We start from the raw sequence: 22,537 nt of genomic DNA, 5'->3' as shown, positions 1-22,537 counted from the left end.
TGGAAAGTTTAAACCTAGCGGGGTTTTCATTTTATCTTATTTGTAATTTTTATCCCTTAAAAATTTACAGAAATATTGACGATAAAAGTAAATGAAAGAAACAAAAACATCATATAAAACTAACTTAAGGATGTATTCTTCGGACGTTTCAGTCTCATTGAAATCTCGTTCTGGAATTATTTCCAAAACATGTGATACAAGTGGAGAATATCAATGAATTTTAAAAATGTTATACTTAAACTAAACTCTGTGAAAAATTAGGTATTTACAACAAACAGGTTTTCAGTAATTATTTTTTCACATTTCTTTTAACAATCAAGTCAGTCTTTTTTGACAAAATTTTGTGAAAATGGTAGAGAGGTACAAGACATGATTTTACCAGGTAAGTGTTCATCTCTTATCATTTTTTTCTTTTTAAATTTCTTATTTATGTATTTTTTCAATCATTTATTACAAAAAAAAGTTGAAATAATATGCATTTTGTTCTTAATAGTTATTAAAGGTACCAGGATTATAATTAAGTACACCAGACGCGCGTTTTGTCTACATAAGACTCATCAAACAGAGAAAAATTACAAAGGAGTTGCTAATGTAATCTATCGTGTCAGCTCCTTCCGATAGAAACAGGGGCACAAAATAAGTCTTACAATCCGGTAATTCAAAATGAACTATTGATAGGTCATAAAACAAAAATTGTAGTTGATGTGTAGGTATTTATGCCATTCGAAAAGTCAACATAAGTCTTTACACTTAATATACGTGTATAAAAAGGAGCTTGGAAAAAAATAAACATAAAGTCGGTAAAAAAACGAGTTCATTCCGTCAACCGGTAAAAAGTAAGTTTGGGGCAAAATTCCGGCAGTTTTTTTTTAAATTTCAATATGAGCGGACGCTCGCCCCAAAAAGTCCTTTTGCAAGGTGGCACAGCATTACATTTTTGACAATATCTGAAAATATCTTCTTAGGGCGAGCGTCCGCTCCTATTTAATTTATTCGATATTACAGTTGAGTACCGACCATTTTGTTGTTTTTGCGTAACTCGGCAAAGAGAAACGTGTCGTTTTGATTGTTAAAAGTTTGAAATATTCGGACTTCAATGGTGTTTATGTTCGTTCGATATGTATGGAAGTTAAAAACATATATATCATAAAAAAAAATTGTCTTTAATTTTTCACTAAAATAGGGGCCGATCAGGTAGCTTATCATACCTTCTCCTTTACAAAATTGACAGCATGGTAAATTTGACACGCAAAATCATCAAAATATGATAAAACTTTCTTATATAAACACCTTCCTATAGTTTTTTTTAAGTTGAATTTATTCAGATTGGTTCACTTCATCTTTATTTAAAGTATGAAAAAAGTAATTTTTCACGATTATAACCCAAAAATCGGTAAAAATTGATGAAAAATGGGACAATCATCAAAATTCGTTACTTTCATAGGGCCGTAGCAAAAAAAAGTGCACCACCATTAGATTTTTTCTTCACCAATTCATACATTTGTTAGTAATCCTTTCATGAAAGATTAAACAAGAAACGAAAACTATTAGTAACAAAACACTTTATAAAACGTCAGTACATCACCACGATCAGAATTTAGTACAAGTAGTTAAGAACACATATCTCAGTGAGGCACGAAATTTATCAAGTTCATTATACTTGCACTTAGATTCAAACTCCCTCTTTTTTATATATAAATATATAAAGTATATAATCTTTAAACACACCTGTCACTTATTCTTTCATGGAATATTACACAAGAAACGATAAATAGTAACACAACTTTTTGTAATTTCGGTCGGTTAGAATGATTACAATTAGTTTATAAGACTTTTAAGGGCAAATAGATCAGCGTGTGGGTTAGGCACAACATTGATAAAGTGATTTTTAACGAACTAGCATTCGGTCGATACCACTACTGGTGGACTGTTATTCCCCCAAGTTTACATCAGTTTAGTAATCAACGCTTCGGTCCTGACATGTTTTAGGACATTTTGAAAATTTCACATTTTCAAACTAAAACAACAATGAGAAACAATTTTTGTTCCGATTCTCTTGAGGACCTTGTTTATTTGAAGAATTTGACATTACTGTTTACAAAACAATGTAGGTCTTCTTTGTCATAATGTACCTTACGATTGCGTATACATACTTCTCTAGCTTACATGGATTAGAGTTGATGTGAACCTTGCCATTCAGTCACAGAACTTCAAATATTTCAATCCTTTATTGGTTGATCTTAAATACGGAATAAGTAAGAAATGAATGTGGTTGTATAATTTAATAGATTTTTTTTGTGTTTCTTTGTTAAATATTTGTTTCTAATTGAATTTGTGACACGGTGACAACTGCTGTAACCCTATTTTGACAATTTTAAAACCGCCACCAAATACTATAAAAATATTAGGTTCTGAAATTCGACGTTGTCTGTAGACAAGCTGTTGCACAACAGTTCCTGGGTGTTCAAGGTTGAGCGCTTGCACACTAGCTCTATCCTGTAAAATTGTATATGTATCCACCGAAAGTCAGATGCATGTAATTCAGTGGTTGTTTTAGTTGATAAAGAGGAATACCTAAATATAACATAGTCGAGACGATTTTAATTCTCGTACTGAACATTTCTGTTTTCTCGAAAATTATGAAAATATATCGTTTGCTAAATTTTTTTGTAATTTTTTGTTTACAAATTTATGTTTTATATTGATTTTTATTGATATATAAATTTAATTTCATATGAATGTTATTTTTAATTATATAAAGGTAAATCTTATCCATGTGGCAGTGCTGGGGGATATTGCACTACTGATAACTGTGCAATAGGATATTATTGTGATATAGACGAAAATGCAGAAGACCATCCTGATTGTTTGATGTCAGAACACTGCTGTCTTCCTTCAAATTGTGAGTATTGACCACATGATATATACTTCTGTGTCAAAGAAAGCTTCATTCATTCTATATGATATTTGCAACATGCTGTCATGCTGAGTTTGAGCTTTTGATTTTGCCATTTTAGACTTGAATTTTCCTTAGATTTTTTGTTTATTTTTTGTAATTTGACTTTTCACATGTTTTAGAGAAGTCGATGGTATTCGACGTTCTTCGCAATAGCAAAATGTTGTTAACGAAAACATTTTAAATGATGGCGTCTTTGTTGTACATTTATTCAGAAGTTGACGACCTTTCATCTTTAATAGCTTATTACTTGAAAATTCCAATTGTTACAAGTCATTTCAAAGAAATGACATAACTGTTGTCGATCGTGTTTGTAGTGGTCAACTGTTATTAAATAAGATTTTTTATATGCAGTTTTACTTATCCATTTGTTTTTACATTTATATATGGCAATACTCATTAAACTATACAACATATTGAGCAGATAACATCAGATGTATGTCTAAAAATATGAGATATGGATGCTGTGACGTAATGCAAACCAAAACTTCACCTAAATATCTTTGTTAAGTTTTTGTAAACTTTATGTCTTGAAGGCTTCAAGTCTGTCAAGGCATACCTTGGAAATTCACGTTAGAGATACCTTTTATATATTTTTTTCATCCCGGTATCTATGATGAGTTTATTTGGAAATTCATGTTGGAGAACAGCAACGGCCAAAATTGTAATACACAATTTTGTGTTTTCAGGCCCAGATATCAAAATACGGTAATCGACAATAAACATTTTTTTCAAACCGGAAGGAATCATCTTCCCATAATATTTTCACTATATGAACGTACAAGGAAAGAAGTTAAAATACAATTGTCGTGATATACATTGTTCCTTCTCTTTTGTAGATATCGGAGATAACCAATGGTTAAGAGGCTAGTGTTTGTATCCAAACAGATGAATTGACACTAAGATCATTATATTTATACTTACTAAAGATAGTGATTTTTCATGCATATTATAGTTGTAGTTGTAATATTTCAAACTTATTCACACACACACATACAATTGCAAAACGTGACCAAATGTTATCCTTTTTTTACTTGCCTAGTATGATTGGCAAAGGGATGTCTAGCCATCAGTTAAATGAAGCGGTAGTACGGCCTTCAACCATTAAAATAACCAAAACACACTGTAAAGCCCAACAAAAGTGAATCAAATTTAAACGAAAAAACCTATGACATAATTTATAAAAGAAAACAAATATGACAGACATGAATATACAACAACCATTGTACTACAAGCTCCGGACTTGGGACAGGCACATATCGAATATGGGGGAATTAAATATGTATATGAGCGTTCATCCATCCCCCTAACATGGGCAGTGGTATAACAACACAACACAAAACAAACTACATGTATTAATATCAGTTACAGTTGGCGCAAAGCAAAATATCGATAATATGCACACAAAAAACAACAGCAGTTAAGCAATAAAAGTAATCGCAGCTAGTTCAAAATCAATTACAGATAATATACAAATCATGTTCTATCAGATAAAATAATCAATCACTATACACTCAACAGATTTAATGTAAACACGCTATGAAAAGTTTTAGACGCGAACGACCTTGTGCAATGCTAAAGTATAAGTAAACAATACCGACAGAATGTATGATCATTAGTTCTCATAACTGTATATATATGGCAACATATATTTTGTGATGTTTAATTTTTCAAAAACAAAATCAATATTAGTACCTTAAAAGCAATATTTTAAGATTTTTCTGCTGAATTAATTTGATAACCTTTTAGAATACGATCAATTAAGTAAAATGGATTGTGTCTTTACTTACGGCCTATGTAAACAAAATGGCCGTGGGCAGGGGAGGGTGCAATCATGCTTATGTTGTTTACTTCATATATACATTATTCAGAACATTGGAAAAATGTACTGAGAAATCACCTTCCCGAGGTATGCAATATTGAAAGGAATTTAGATAATCTTTACAAATAAGTAAATTTTGACTATTATTTTGGCAACTCGTCATGATTTCTCAATTTCTACCACGACACAGACACAGCCACAAATAAATGTAATGAAGAAAAAAAACGATTACATGTCAAATGATATACTACATAATCTCTTGATAAAGAGATACACAAACTATAGCGAGGACTTGCACAAAAGTTATAAATGTGTACACGACTTAAAAGGGTTGTATACATAATCATATCACGGGTAGTAAGGTCGTCATATCAATTAGCGTTTAGTACAGTGATTTTGTCATAGTTTGGTTAAGATGGTCATGGATAAGTTATGTTACTTCCCAAAATGATTGCCTCAGTTCTTTTCAAATGAGCAAGTAAAAGCAAATTAAATGTTTGAATCTATATTGTATGTAAAACTATCTAAATTGAAATTGTTGTTTTTAAGAAATTAACACAGGATCGCCAAAATATCGAAATTAGTATGGTTTGGTTAAGCGATTGACATGGTTCAGTTAAGAGTCTAGAAATTCGTCATGGTTTTGGTTACATATGTCATGGTTTAGATCCAAATTAAAACATATTTGTGGCACCTAAATAGTGATAGTTTGTTTGAATGCGATTGTGAAAAATTAAAGTAACACAATTAACTAATTGACTAAAGAGGAAAAAATCATTTTGACCAAATTTGGTGGGCGTAAAAGGTAAATCGTACATTTATACGATTTTGTAAACTGCTTAGCGCATTGTGGGGGCTTACTGAAAATATTGGACGTTCGTCCTTCATCCGTGCGGTCTCACGTTTTTTTTTTGTATGTTTTTTTGAAACTTTTATTATAGTATTTAGTAATAGTTTGGGCTAGTTCTAAAATCAGTGCCGATGATCTATTTCTAAAAGAGGGATGTCCCTTTGAAACATTAGTTATATTAAAAAAATTGCATTGTCAGCACTCTCAAATGTACAATTATTGCCAGAATTTTATGAAACTTACATCATGGGTTTATATTTGCAATGTATTTGATGCATTCGAAAAATATTGCCAATTAATTAATTTTGAAAGAATTGTGTCCATTAGAAATATAATTATATGGAAAATTGCATTTTAAGCGCACTTATATGTACAATTCATACCCGAATTGTAAGAAAGTTAAATCATAGGATGATATTGGCAATGTTTTGGACTGATTTGAAAATTGGTACCGAAAGATTATTTTTTTACTATATCTAACTGTTTCGTTTTGCAACTCAAAGTAGACGTCCTTTTTCACGATAATTATCCCTTGTAGAGTTCACCTACTTAGAAATGATACCGTCGATGATACTATGACTCAACAATAAGATTAAACAAACGATATCGAGAGGACACCATATAGTCTTCAAACATTGACGAACAAAATGTTAACTATGACAACAGTTTAAACTAATTCATTTAGTAAACGTCTTTAAACTAAATCCGTTGGATGTTGAATGTGTACGGATTGATAATTTAGTCTAGACAAGGTCATATTTTTCTCTGGCTGTTTATGAAGTCTTTACACTAAATCCATTGGATGTTGGACGTGTACGGATTAATAGTTTAGTCTCAGATGCATGATTTTTTTATTAGTTGTTCGTGGCTTTGAACTAGCTGTCAGATAACTGCAAGTACTCTCAGATCTGTTCATTGCGTCTTTTTGTGTCGGGATGTATAAGTTCCCGGCCACGTCCACTTGTATTTTAGTCCATCTGATGAGTTAAGCCCTTTTCAACTGATTTTTATAGTTCGTTCTTATGTTGTACTGTTATACCACTGTCCCAGCTTAGGGGGAGGGTTTGGATCCCGCTAACATATTTAACCCCGCCATTATTTATGTATGTGCCTGTCCCAAGTCAGGAGCCTGTTATTCAGTGGTTGTCGTTTGTTTATGTGTTACATATTTGTTTTTCGTTCATTTCTTTACATAAATAAGGCCGTTAGTTTTCTCGTTTGAATTGTTTTCCATTGTCTTATCGAAGCCTATTATAGCTGACTATGCGGTATGGGCTTTGCTCATTGTTGAAGGCCGTACGGCGACCTATAGTTGTTAATGTCTGTGTCATTTTGGTCTTTTGTGGATAGTTGTCTCATTGGCAATCATACCACATCTTCTTTTTTATATTAGATGCATGATTTTTCATTAGTGGTTAGTTGCTTTGAACTAGCTGTCAGATCTTATAATGGAAAGTATTCGGCGTATGAACTGTTCGATAACATATTCCAAATATCTAAGCGACATCTTGTCAAACAAACAAAAAAAACAGCGAAGGAAAAATAAATTGGCGGAAGAAAAAAAACCAATAAAATAAACCCAATAGGTCTTTCCACGAAAAAAGTGGAAAGACCTAATAATCAGAAGAAATACAATAGGCATTTCCACAGAAAAGTGGAAAGAACTTATAATTAATATTGAAAGTCTTTCCACATCATTTTCAAAGTTATTGCAAAGAAGCTAGTTCCTGTGTACTCAAAATTAAATTTGGCATTCAATTATAAATTATAAATCAATTATATGTGCTTCTTCCGGTCACATATGATATCTTCTTTCACACTGATTCCGAATTATAAAGGTTTTACTTTACTTTTGTCAGTAAACCAGGAGATAATTGGCCACTTCCGGTTGATGGAAAGTCACTTACAGTCTTTTCTGATAAGTTGATGTATTTAAATTGCAAAATATATGAATTCCGAGTACTTTTCAATGAAAAAAGTTCAAAAATTGATACTTCTGCTTTTCGCAAGGTCACTTCTGGTTATCTTTTTTCACCGTCATGTGTCACCCACCCTTTTGTTAAAGGTCATATGGCTATATAATGAACCAAGTCTAAGGAATGATCAATTAACCTTATAATTGGACATTTCTGGGGCACTAACTCCTATACGATGCCATAAGATTGTTTCAGACCAAATATAACATACATTTGTATCTTCATTACAATGAAGCAAACATTTTGCACTTGTTTTTTATATATATATATTTCAAAGTGTTGGAGAAAATGCAAAAAAAAGACAAGGTCAAAATTGAGAACTTGACCTTGACCTTTGACCTTGACCTCATTTTCTAAGTTAAGATCTAAGGACCCCAAATAAAGAGATCCACGGGTTTTACGGTTAACGGTTTATGAGTTAAAAAAACATACCAACAAATTTATTTGGTAAAGGTAGATAACTCCTATTAAATTTCATCGAATTGTTTCGATTAAAAGTAGCCAAAGATTCCTGATGATGTAACGAACAATTTAGTAAAAAAAATTGTTGATATTTTTTTTTGTTTCAAAGGAGATGCACACATTTGATAAACAGTTAAAATGAAGATAACTCTTACAAAGACAATTTTTCGGCTTAGAATGGGTGAAAATAAAAAGTGCATAAACTGTATGATACTATATAAGAAATATCTTAGCGACATATTGCGAAACATGAATTTTACGCGATAACAAAGTTTGGCGGGAGAAATTTTTTTTATAATAATCAGGACAAATACAATAAGTCTTTCCACAGAAAAGAGGAAAGACCTAATAAACAGAACAAATACAATCGTTTTTTTTACAGAAAAGTGGAAAGACCTAATAATCAGAACAAATACAATAGGTCTTTCCACAGAAAAATTGAAAGACCTAATGATAATAATCAGAAGAAGAAAACCAATAGGTCTTTCCACAGAAAAGTGGAAAGACCTTATTGATTAAAATCTTTAAAATGTTATAATCTTAAGATTAGTTTTTAATATTTCAGGTATATTTCAAGTAAGCAGATCCAAGTGATGTGTATGAAAAAACATAAACAGACATAAAGACAAAGCATATTAGCAAAAATTGAAAGAAGAGCACACAAAATTTATACAAAAGTATACAGAGCCCCGTCATATGTATCAAAGAAAACAAAAAGGCATACATAGACAAAGTAGATTAGCAATATGAAAGACAAGAATACAAAAAATATCATAGACCAATAACACAATGACGGGATGTGTTAATATTCATAACTTTTTCAATAATATTAATATTAGTTAATATAAAATCTACAAAAACAAATCAAAATAAATCCATTCAGTTTGGTTACTCAAATATTATTGAAGGCTGTGAAACAAAATATTTCTTCTACTTGTTTTCAATGTCAAGTACTGCAGGGTATACTTATTTATATACCACACATTTAGAAGAAGAAAAAATGTGAACTTCAAAACATGTTATCTGAGAATATTGATACAACAATGAAAGCAATTATGCAACAAATATTTTCTAAATTGTTTTCCCGTACGCTTCATCCTAATATTTTCTTTTGCATTGTTTCTTCAGTTTGGCTGCATACTTTGATTTCGTGATTTTTGTAATGTATCTTTGATCTTTGATCCAATGATAATAGATTGACAAAGTGGATGGACAGGAGATATAGATGCAGGAGCTACAGCGACGACAGTTTCAGCGAATGCCACAGGAGCTACGTGTAGAGGGTCGAGGATTACACTAGTTCCAGCGATAAGAGATCCAGTCGACGTTAACATACCAGCAACTGGAGAATACATACTTATTCCTCCATTAAGAAGGGCCGATGTCCCTGATATTGCAATTCCCGTAGCTTTTTCGATATTAAACGGGTCTTCAATACATTTCTTCAATGCTGCTATAGCCTGGGCGGAAGTACCTTTGCCAGTTTTGCAATGTGTTGCAAAATGTTCGCAGTTGTTCACTAAAAGGTGATATCGTTTCCATTCAGACGGATTATTTACAAACGTCTTTGCCATATTGATTGTTTCTGTTACAGGTAAACAACTTCCCTCTTTGTAACATACGCGGAACAGTTTTTTCGAACCTATAAATTCCAGGATGTCATTAGCTACCACTTTAGCATGACATTTACTTTCTCCGGTAAATTCGGCAACTTGACATTTGGTTCCAAGATATATTCCATGATGATAATATTCTGCGGTCTCAGATAAAACTGCCAAATGATCACCACCGTTCAGCGATCTAAAAAAAAGAAATACATACATGTATATAAGAAAGCCTGAAATATTTACAATTCTATTAAAAATTTGATATATATGACAAGTAAAAGCCTTATTGTCAATCGCTAAATTCTTTACAAATATATGTTTATTCCCGATATAGAGAAATGAAATAATAATGAATGTTAAATAACAGCACAAGGTTATATAAAAATTAGGAGAAACAATTTTTAAGATTTGTTTGTATATTTTGAACTATAAGAATAAACATTTTTGTACATACAAAACTAAACACAAAGTTTAAGTCAATGAGGAAATTCGACATTGGAATTATTAAACCTGAGGTCTTCTACCAACATGTATGCAGAAATTTGTATTGCATAGATTACCTTAGCCGTACTTAGCACAACTTTTTGGAAATTTTGGGTCCTCAATGCACAACAACTTTATACTTGTTTGGCTTTCTAACTATTTTGCAAGAGGAGTTCAAGGTACTGGAGGGACAGTCAAACTTATGGATCGAAAATAAACTGACAACGCCATGATTAAAAAAAAAAGACAAAAGACAAATAATTGCACACAAGACACAACAAAGCAAACTAAAGACTAAGCATCATTGTGATCTTAGGTGCTCCGGAAGGGTGTGCAGATCCTGCTCCACATGTGTAAACCGTCGTGTTTGTCATGTAATTACAAACACGGTAAATATTCTAATTCGGTAGGTCACATTCGTAAAAAGGGAACGGATTGTAGTTACGACATAAGGAACATATCCGATATCATCTGTGAAACGGATATTCTTCCATAACGGTCAACCGACTCATGATAACGTCCATACAATTTAGGAAGGGATGATTTCAATTTCTTCATATCGAACTCTTTGTTTAAAAGCTTAATTGTTAGCAGCAACCCTTTGTCAATGAAATCATGATTGTAAATGCAAGCTTGGGAATATTGTATCAATTTGGAGGAATATGCAGGCGCTACTGGTATGTTGCTACATAGAAATAGAAAGTTCAAAATTGGGATGCTGAAATCATCTCTTTTGTCGTAAAGTTTGTTTTTTTAAACCGACCCTCATTATCAATTTCTAGATGTTAGTCAAGGTATCCGTCACGTACACTTAACTGTATCTATTGTATCCTTTATCTGTAGGTCGATGGAATAGATGCATTTACCTTAGCCGTTTTTGGCACCATTTTTTGGAAATTTTGAACCCTCATTAATGCCCTTCAACTTTGAACTTGTTTGGCTTTATAAATATTTTGATATTAGCGTCACTGGTGAGTCTTATGTAGACGAACCGCGCGTCTGGTGTACTAAATTATAATCCTTGTACCTTTGATAACTTTGCACACCACTGGGTCGATGCCACTGCTGGTGGACGTTTCGTCCCAAAGGGTATCATCAGCCCAGTGGTCAACATTTCGATGTTAGCATTAGTATCAATAATTTTTACAAATTTTCTGTTTACAAAACTTTAATTTTAAAAAAAAACTAAGGATTTTTTTGTCATGTTTTTTTATCCCAGGCATAGATTATCTTAGGCGTATTTGGCAATACAGTGTAGAAAAGTCAAATGCAAGATAAAGAGTCTTTGAGTGTATATACTGTAAAAGATCTTTGGAAAGTATTTAACATCAACATCTGATTCACGTCAACTCTAGTTTCACATTAACTTTAAAGTCAAGCTATCATTGCTTATAAAATAGATGTTAATAATTTTAGAAAAAAGTTTCATGGAACACTTTGAAGACCAAGCAATAATCTGTTGTTTGTAAGTACACTTATGAAGTTTAGGTATTCAATACAGTGATGGAAGATCTAGTCCTTCATCTTTGGTTGTAATTCCGAAGGAACATAGAACATACCTTTGATAATCAAAGATTTCCTCTCTGGTAAGAGTCGTAAGAGTAAATGGTGAGTTTCCATGTAAATTGCCAATACCTAATTCATTTAGCAAGCATGTATGTAATAAGATTTACACACAAACACGATGTTGTTCGGGGCTTTATGAGCTTCACTGAGTAAGTCTCAAACGAAAATCATGATTGGCGTATCAAATGATAAGCCTGATACCTTTGGTCACAATTTACAACACTAGATCGATGTCACTGTTGGTGGAGTTTTGTCCCAGATGGTATCACCAGCCTTGTAGCCACTTCATGAATATCAATTATTTTGTCATTTATACAATTTATTGTTTGCAAAAGTTAGAGTCACTCTAAAAATTAGTTATTTTGTGATCACAAGCATATATTACCTAAGCCGTATTTGAGTTTTTAAATTGGTGGTCCTCAATGCTCTTCAACTAAGTAGTTGTTTGGTTTATAACTATTTTGATCTGAACGTCTCTGATGAGTATTTTGAGGACGAAACGCGCCTCTGGCTTATCAATTTACAAGCCTGTTACTTTTGATAAATTTATACACAGCTTAGGCAGGGATAAATCCTACTTTGTAAAGGATCACTCTGATTCGAACAAAAAATTCTCTGAAACTGATATTATCAAGATGCTTGATTTCTTGATTGACAACATATTTGTAACGTTCGGGGGACGTGTTTTTCAAAAAGTAAAATCACAAAAATACTGAACTCAGAGGAAAATCAATTCGGAAAGTCCATAATCACATGGCAAAATCAAATAACAAAACGCATCAAAAACGAATGGACAAGAACTGTCATATTCCTGACTTGGTACAGGCATTTTCAAATGTAGAAAATGGTGGATTGAACCTGGTTTTATAGCTAGCTAAACCTCTCACTTGTATGACAGTCGCATCAAATTCCATTATATAGTCACCGATGCGTGAACAAAACAAACAGACATAATAGGTAAAAATGTCAAAAAAATAGGGGTACAGCGGTCAACATTGTGTTATCATCTTAATCACTATAAAAACAACAAATGTAACGAAGAAGCACAAATAGGCATACATCAAATTAACATCCTCATTTTGATTATATTATACGATTATATTTGTCTATGTAAAATGCACCCATCAAGGAAGGAGGGTATGGGTACTGGTGTAAAATTGCGCGTTTGAAATTCGCACAGGTAGACATGAAATAATTTTGTCGTTCAAAGTATGACGGGATGCATAAATACAGTCACGCAAAACAGACTGTCGGCATTCCAATGGGAACAAACTGTGCCCCTCTACTTGCCGACTTGTTTCTTTATTATTATGAGGCTGACTTCATGCAGGAACTTCTTAGGAAGAAAGATAAGAAGTTAGCAATATCCTTTAACTCTACTTTTCGCTATATAGATGATGTTCTTTCACTGAATAATTCAAAATTTGGTGACTATGTGGAACGCATCTATCCAATCGAGCTAGCGATAAAGGATACTACAGATACAGTTACGTCGGCCTCATATCTTGACTTACATCTAGAAATTGACAATGAGGGTCGGTTGAAAACAAAACTTTACGACAAAAGAGATGATTTCAGCTTTCCAATTGTGAACTTTCCATTTCTAAGTAGCAACATTCCAGCAGCACCTGCATACGGGGTATATATCTCCCAGTTGATACGATATTCCCGTGCTTGCATTTCCTATCATGATTTTCTTGATAGGGGGTTGCTGCTCACAAGGAAGCTATTAAACCAAGAGTTCCAAATGGTGAAGTTGAAATCATCCCTTCGTAAATTTTACGGACGCCATCACGAGTTGGTTGACCGTTATGGAATAACCGTTTCACAAATGATATCGGATATGTTCCTTACATCGTAACTACAATCCCCTTCCCTTTCATGAATGTGACCTACCGAATTAGACCATTTACCGGATTTGTTATCACATAAGCAACACGACGGGTGCCGCATATGGAGCAGGATCTGCTTACCCTTCCGGAGCACCTGAGATCACCCCTAGTTTTTTGGTGGGGTTCGTGTTGTTTATTCTTTAGTTTTCTATGTTGTGTCGTGTGTGCTGTTGTTTGTTTGTTGTTTTCATTTTTAGCCATGGCGTTGTCAGTTTGTTTTAGATTTATGAGTTTGACTGTCCCTTTGGTATCTTTCGTCCCTCTTTTAGTCGATGACACTACTGGTGGACATTTCGTCCCCGATGCTATCACTAGCATAGTAGTTAGCACTTCGGTGTTGACATGAAAATAAATTATATGGTCATTTTAATAAACTTACTGTTTGCAAAAGTATGAATTATTCTAAATAGTATTTTTTTTCTTTTTCCAGGCATAGCCTACCTGGGCGTAATTGGCACGTAATTGTGGGTCCTCAATACTCTTCAACACTATACTTGTTTGGATTTCTAACTCTGTTGATCTAAGCGTAACTGATGAGTTTTATGTGCGCTTTTGGCTTATCAAAAAATTTAAGCCTAGTACCTTTAATAACTAGTATAACAATAAAATTATAAAAACTTTAAGTCAATACATCATACACATGTTCATTGTTTATGTAAGTTCAAATCATTATGCACCATTACCTTTATATAGAAAGTATCGTTATTTATTGATTTGATAAATTTTTTTAACACAGAAGTATTTCGGATAAAAGATTTCCAATAAAAAAAAAAAACATGCGTACGAAACCCAACGTACGGACTTCATAGAATTTTTAGATGGCGAAAATTTATAGAAATCATGTCATTTTATTCATTCAGGCGATTCTGAAGATTTCATCCTAAGTTTTTATAGTCATAAAATAAGGTAGATACATGTATTTCATACGTAACATATAGACTGATTAAAGTTAAATTAAAAAATATTTAAACTAAATATATACAAGAGGATCGAGTGCGTTGGTTAGATCCATCTGATCTCTCAATCTTCCCATTGTTATCCAAACATTCAAATGATGGGGCAAAACGCGTTATGTAGATATTCAAGAACTCGCAATCTACATTAAATTAAGAACATAGCTAGTTCGTGTTTATATATAGAGTAATCTTTGCCCTTTCTATGTTAATGGAGTGCCTGTTTTATATTATAAATATAGAGAAGAGAGCTAAACGAGATCGTTGAAAAAAGTTATACTTGTCAGACCTTTCAATATCATTAGAATTTGATAATATTGTAGACTACATATAGATTAAGGTGCTATAAAAATAAACTCCCATTAACAATGTCATGTTCAATACATACAGAGTGACAATTTTGAAATAAAAATCACCAAAAATTCAACTAAATGGACACAGGGTATTGGCTTAATCTTCATGATTTCTCGATCTTCATACTTTTATACATGAAATACTATCATGCCTGTCCCAATTCAGGAGCGCGTAGTTCATTGCTTGTCGTTTGTTTATGTGTTACATATTTGTTTTTCGTTCATATTCTGTACATATATAATGCCGTTTGTTTTGTATTATCATCTTTGGGCCTTTTATAGCTGAGTATGCAGTACGGGTTTTGCTCATTATTGTAAGCCGTACGGTGACATAAAAGTGTTAATTTCTGTGTCATTAGTTGGTCTCTTGTGGAGGTGGAGAGTTGTCTCATTGGCAATCATACCACATAATTTTTTTTAATATATAGTTGGTTAACATATAGATATATAAATGAATGACATCAATGAAATTCAGTATTAACATTGGAAATGTGCCAAAAAGACAATCATCTAACCAAAGAACAGAAAACATAAAATATATGAGAATAACATAACCACTATCATGCCATCAACTGGTTTTTATGTTGTTAAATGAGTTTATTTCCTCTGCAATGAGTGAATCAATATAATACCAAAATGTTCTGTTAATGACCTAACAACAGTATCGTAACTTTATCCATTCGAATTAAGTCTGTTAAAGGGTTTGGTTGGCTTTTGAGGTGAATGCATAAAATGTTCAAAATGTTTAAAATGTTTAAAAAGATATTGTCAATAGAATTTTTTTTATCGCTAATTTTCATGAGTCGAAAAAAGAAAAAAACCAGAGAAAAATAAACAACAATTGGACAAAATTATGAATATAAATATTGATGATTTTTTTTGTGGTTCTAACCTTGTGTTGGTACATAGCAATGAAATTTTTGACATTTGCAAATAAATTCCACATTTTTTTAAAATTATTTTCTGTTTGCTTTAGACGCATTACTGCATGAGTGACTTCAAGCGACTTAAACTCTCTCATAATTAATTTTTCACATGAAGTAACTGACTTATGTATACCAAATATAGACCATGAGTTTTTGACTCTATCATATTATCTTTTTGTGATTGAAATTTCAACTCACCCCACTTTAGTTATTGGCTCCAACAAAAATTGCATTTCCTCAGCCATGTTTTATTTTCAAACACAATGACTTTATAATTTGTCAATATAACCTAAAATATGACAAAATATAAATTAAAAACAGTAACACTATCTTCTTCATTTTTTTATTAGTTTTTTCTAACTGGTGTAATATTTGAAAGATACCATATTTTTTTTATAAATACCGAGGTAATACTATAATGACGGACTTACGAATCGCAACACTCGATTATTTTTTTGTGTTTTTGTCTTTTTAGAATACACATTACACATTCTAATTAAATATAAAATTGATTCATTTCTTCAATGTCTAATGCAGGTTTGAATGTTTATTAGTTTACGCCATGCTTATCTTTTAAATATTGTGGTATGCACTCAAATCGTGGTGTTCTCTTGATTATTGGTCGTGTCAATCGTAAAAGGCAAAAACAGCTGTTAAAATTCCCTACCTGTAACTGATTGTCAGAAAAGTTAACCAATACTGTTAATAATGTTTTTGTCAAGTTTTTCGACTTCTGATTTTTCCCATTTCCACTAATTTCAGTCTATTTTGTTGTAAAGATGTATACACTGAAACCTTTATAAACAATTTTAAAGTGCATTATGTGGCATTTCAGCATACGAAAAACATTGATGATGCAAATCTGCTTGCCATGACATCCAATGACTTGGTTAAAAACGTTGTAGCCGTTATTCTGTGTTGCAAGTGACGTTGCGTAATTTAATTGATATGGCGTAACGTTAAGGGCATACGATACAGTTTTGATTCTGTATTTACAGTTTGATGAAAATTTTCATATAGGCTAGTTTTTCCTGCTTAAATCAAATATTTAAGCAAAAATATACCTTCATGTGCTACGTTTTCAGTTAAACGAGGTCAAAATTTGGTATATTTGCTCAAAATTCGGATTTGTGGCTGTATTTTCCTTTTCGAAAGAAAGCCATAACTTTTTGGTTTAAAGAGATAAACACAAATTGTTTTTTGTTAGATAATTTGTAATTTTTGTATTTAACAAGTATCCTAAAAAAAATATGCATTTTTTATTCAGAAATAACTCATATTCATCAAATGGTCATGAATTAAGAAAAAATCGTATTTTTTTGCTGTATATTTATCAAAATTAAAAAAAATCCTCTATTTACAGTTTTATAAAATTTGGTCCACATATTCTCCCTGCAAAATGAAACAAAATGTCGTTTTAAAAAATAGGGGTCCATGCACTCGTTTTCAAATTAAATCAGTTTGAATGATAAAAAATAGTCGAAAAATGCATCTTTTTCCGATATGTCGTAGTTTGACGTCGCGAAAATAACATTTTACGTTAGCAACGTCATTACATCCCCTGTAACTGTATCGTATGCCCTTAAACGACAGGTTGACTTGGTCCCTAGGTGATCACTTACGAATATTGACTACATGCTCTGAAGTGTTAGGGACTTAAAAGAACATTTATAGCACAAAATTGTTCTCAAGAGAACATGCACTAAATTCTGTCTGTAAATTTCTCATGACTAAATTTTAGTTTTCATTTCTCAGTCGTGACAAAAAGAAATTCAACAACTTGTTACTGCATACATGTAAAACTTGGCAAAGGATTCAAGGAAATGTTTAACGAAGAAAAAAATCTCAAAAAAATAATTTAAACGTTTCTAATTGTGCGTCATGAAATTCGTACAACTTCAAAATTCCGCGATGTTTGACTGTCTGAGGAAATTCAGGTATTGATTTTTTCAATTCAAAAAGGAGTACGGGAAGCATAATAAGCAATGATATAAATATGTGTCATGATTTGATGAAAAAAGTAAGAAAATATGTGTTGCGTTTTTGAAGTCCGTCAGTATATTTTCCGGCATCTTTAAACTTTACAATGGAAATACGATATTCTAACAAATTGTCTAGTGTTTTAAATTAACGCATACATAATTATAAATTATTGATTAGAAAGACAACAGACTAGTCAACACATATAGATGGCTAATAAAATTTGATATATATGTCGCTTACTTTTATTTATTATTTTTAAAATTTACAAGTCTAAGTGGCAAAATGATATAAAAGGTAACAAGGATTATGTACAATCTGTGCAAAATGTGATTTTACTTGTGAAAGAATTTGGGAACTATTTCATTTACAGTAAGTAGGACCCAAATCACAGACAGACATGATACGCTAGCTTTATTCTACTTTGATAGTCAATATATTTATTCATACGTATAGTTATTTACATAGTTGTAATTAATTTAAAACAACATTTAATATGTTTTAAAAATAGAAACACTTCCAAGCAATGATAGGAGAAACCCCTTTGTGGTGTTATTCTAGTATCCATCCAAACTTCAATGTTGAAAGATATTGCTGAAGACATGGATATATCTATCAAAGCACTCGATTTCTAATAACAAAATTATTTAATTCAAACTAATCAATGATGATTCAAGATTGATAAACATATCTCGGTTTGCTGATGTGTTTTAGTTGTTTTCAAGAATCTTATTTCATTAAATCTTATGCAATGTTGTGCATATGAAATTTTTATTTATGTTATCATCATTTATTTATTAATGATTTATTGTGAGGAATCGGAAAATGGTAAAACAGCTTGTACTTTCACAATTTTTAATCAAATTACCTTAAATCTATACATTTTTATGGTTCATTATTTATATCAGTATCCACTATAATTCAAACGCTCCAGGGGAGAAATTAAGTAAAATGTCAATGTACCCTTCAATTAAAATTACCTAGTTTTTAAGTGTCTACACATTAAATACAATATTTGGTCGATATCTTTTACGAATTTAAGGAGAAGCCAAAAGTGACAATAGTTTAAAATGAGACCAATTTCGAGACTTTGACCTTTACATCACTTTCTTATTGGTCCATCAAGAACCTCAAATTAAAATCCAGCAGTCAGTATCGATTGAGATTTACAAGTTACAAATAAAAATCGCTAAAATCGAATGCATTAAGAGCAATAAGACTCTGATGTTGCCACCGGATCGCTTCAGTATATTTTTTACGACATGCAGAGGCGCAATTCAAAGAATAAACACAAAAATTTCACAGATCCTTTTGCTGTTTAAATGATTACTGATAACAAGACAAACAGTGTTCGAAGAGATTATTGATTCGGTTAAAAGAGTTCCAGTTCCAAAAGCGTATCAACTGTTCGGTCTCAAAAACCTTATATGTAAGTGACAGCTTTGGAAATTGAAATAACTCGAAAGAAGTTTAAATGGTGAAAAAAGAAAACATATAATAATCACAAATTTCAAATGGTTTTGATATGGAAAAATTGAAAGACCATATTATCAATTCAAGATATGAGGTCTTTCAACTGAAATATTGAAATCTAATTTTTTAAGTTTATGTGAAATAAAAATGGTGTCATTAGCCTAGTACGATAACTAATGATTATATATTTGATATTTTTTTAATTTAACAATTATCGCTATTTTGTGCATTTTACCTTTGGTCTTTTTTTGTGATAATTTTTCATATCATGCTACTCGCTTGAGATGGATAAGTATCGCTAGAAATTAGGTAGGCACGTATATACATAGCAGCTTGATTATTAACATATTATATAGATCTATGCACACATTAACATACTGGAATTGGATGCATACTATTAAATACATGTGCATAACTAGTGTGGATCTAGCCGGCGTTAATATTCATGAGGCTAGCCGTCAATAATATTCATGAGATCAAAACCGCGTTCGATGAAATGTTTTGGGTAGTTATTAGATTGTGACAATAAAATAACTTTTGCTGTTAATATCCAATATGGTTATGCTATTTATAGCAATATAAAGTAATTAGGAAATAGTAAGCCAATAGGTGTCTTTTGCAAGGTCCGCGTCATTTAAAATGAAAGTAAATGAAAAGTTTAATTGCATTGCCTCACACAACACAAAACAATTATGAACATTAAAATGTTGTTATTATTGAATCAATGTAAACTATAGTAATTAAAACAAGATGATTAAATATAGGGTAATTAAATGGAATTAATTGTCATATGGGCATTCCATAATCTGTTCGTTGTCTACAAATATAGTCCAATTCTAAAACTAAAATATACAATACATACGATAGTATCACACAATTAAAAAGATCAGAAAAACAAGAAACATAGTTTATTGAAGGAATATAATAAACAGAAAAATAGAAACTGTCAATTACTATTTCAATGACATAATTCTTCTAAATTACGGAGATCAATAAGAGTCTTTAATCTCAACATTACCAGTCCATTTAATTGCCTCTAAAATGGCCCATAGCACTTATGCCCTAGACCCGTACGAGTTTGTCAGAAAAGGATAAGGGGATACCCTGGTATATCACAAATTCGAAAATGAACTATTGCCGGCTGGCCAAACGAAGAGATTCTCCACGTGGGCAATGATACCAGAGGAAGAGGTACTTATTGCCTTTAAAATGGCCCATAGCACTTATACCCTAGACCCGTACGAGTTTGTCAGTAGAGGGTTCAAAGGGGGGATATGGTATCCCGGATACAACGAATTCGAACTGAACTATTGCCGGCTGGCCAAACTAAGAGATTCTCCACATCGACCATTATACCAGAGGTAGAGGTTGGTATTGCCTCTAAAATGGCCCATAGCACTTATGCCCTAGACCCGTACGAGTTAGTCAGAAAAGGATAAGGGGGGTACCCTGGTATATCACAAATTCGAAAATGAACTATTGCCGGCTGGCCAAACGAAGAGATTCTCCACGTGGGCAATGATACCAGAGGAAGAGGTACTTATTGCCTTTAAAATGGCCCATAGCACTTATACCCTAGACCCGTACGAAGTTGTCAGAAGGGGGTTCAAAGGGGGGATATGGTATCCCGTATACAACGAATTCGAACTGAACTATTGCCGGCTGGCCAAACTAAGAGATTCTCCACATCGACCATTATACCAGAGGTAGAGGTTGGTATTGCCTCTAAAATGGCCCATAGCACTTATGCCCTAGACCCGTACGAGTTAGTCAGAAAAGGATAAGGGGGGTACCCTGGTATATCACAAATTCGAAAATGAACTATTGCCGGCTGGCCAAACGAAGAGATTCTCCACGTGGGCAATGATACCAGAGGAAGAGGTACTTATTGCCTTTAAAATGGTTCATAGCACTTATACCCTAGACCCGTACGAGTTTGTCAGTAGACGGTTCAAAGGGGGGATATGGTATCCCGGATACAACGAATTCGAACTGAACTATTGCCGGCTGGCCAAACTAAGAGATTCTCCACATCGACCATTATACCAGAGGTAGAGGTTGGTATTGCCTCTAAAATGGCCCATAGCACTTATGCCCTAGACCCGTACGAGTTAGTCAGAAAAGGATAAGGGGGGTACCCTGGTATATCACAAATTCGAAAATGAACTATTGCCGGCTGGCCAAACGAAGAGATTCTCCACGTGGGCAATGATACCAGAGGAAGAGGTACTTATTGCCTTTAAAATGGCCCATAGCACTTATACCCTAGACCCGTACGAGTTTGTCAGAAGGGGGTTCAAAGGGGGGATATGGTATCCCGTATACAACGAATTCGAACTGAACTATTGCCGGCTGGCCAAACTAAGAGATTCTCCACATCGACCATTATACCAGAGGTAGAGGTTGGTATTGCCTCTAAAATGGGCCATAGCACTTATGCCCTAGACCCGTACGAGTTAGTCAGAAAAGGATAAGGGGGGTACCCTGGTATATCACAAATTCGAAAATGAACTATTGCCGGCTGGCCAAACGAAGAGATTCTCCACGTGGGCAATGATACCAGAGGAAGAGGTACTTATTGCCTTTAAAATGGCCCATAGCACTTATACCCTAGACCCGTACGAGTTTGTCAGTAGACGGTTCAAAGGGGGGATATGGTATCCCGGATACAACGAATTCGAACTGAACTATTGCCGGCTGGCCAAACTAAGAGATTCTCCACATCGACCATTATACCAGAGGTAGAGGTTGGTATTGCCTCTAAAATGGCCCATAGCACTTATGCCCTAGACCCGTACGAGTTAGTCAGAAAAGGATAAGGGGGGTATCCTGGTATATCACAAATTCTAAAATGAACTATTGCCGGCTGGCCAAACGAAGAGATTCTCCACGTGGGCAATGATACCAGAGGAAGAGGTACTTATTGCCTTTAAAATGGCCCATAGCATTTATACCCTAGACCCGTACGAGTTTGTCAGAAGGGGGTTCAAAGGGGGGATATGGTATCCCGTATACAACGAATTCGAACTGAACTATTGCCGGCTGGCCAAACTAAGAGATTCTCCACATCGACCATTATACCAGAGGTAGAGGTTGGTATTGCCTCTAAAATGGCCCATAGCACTTATGCCCTAGACCCGTACGAGTTAGTCAGAAAAGGATAAGGGGGGTACCCTGGTATATCACAAATTCGAAAATGAACTATTGCCGGCTGGCCAAACGAAGAGATTCTCCACGT

The 22,537-nt window shown here is 33.2% G+C and overlaps 1 long non-coding RNA gene across 1 annotated transcript in view; it reads right to left on the bottom strand.

Annotated features, from left to right (window-relative positions):
* Positions 1–9,155: 9,155 nt before the first annotated feature.
* Positions 9,156–22,537, bottom strand: part of LOC143049157 (uncharacterized) — a 40,517-nt gene continuing 27,135 nt past the window's right edge. Inside the window, exons 2-3 of the long non-coding RNA XR_012970092.1 lie at positions 16,045–16,135; positions 9,156–9,866 (exon numbers count right to left, since the gene is read on the bottom strand). This is a non-coding gene — a long non-coding RNA (uncharacterized LOC143049157). The remainder of the gene's footprint in view (positions 9,867–16,044; positions 16,136–22,537) is intronic.

Source organism: Mytilus galloprovincialis, chromosome 10 (assembly GCF_965363235.1).
Source record: "Mytilus galloprovincialis chromosome 10, xbMytGall1.hap1.1, whole genome shotgun sequence".
NCBI lineage: Eukaryota > Metazoa > Mollusca > Bivalvia > Mytilida > Mytilidae > Mytilus > Mytilus galloprovincialis.
The sequence above is the reverse complement of the archived record's forward strand: the minus strand, read 5'-3'. Positions and strand labels throughout refer to the sequence as shown.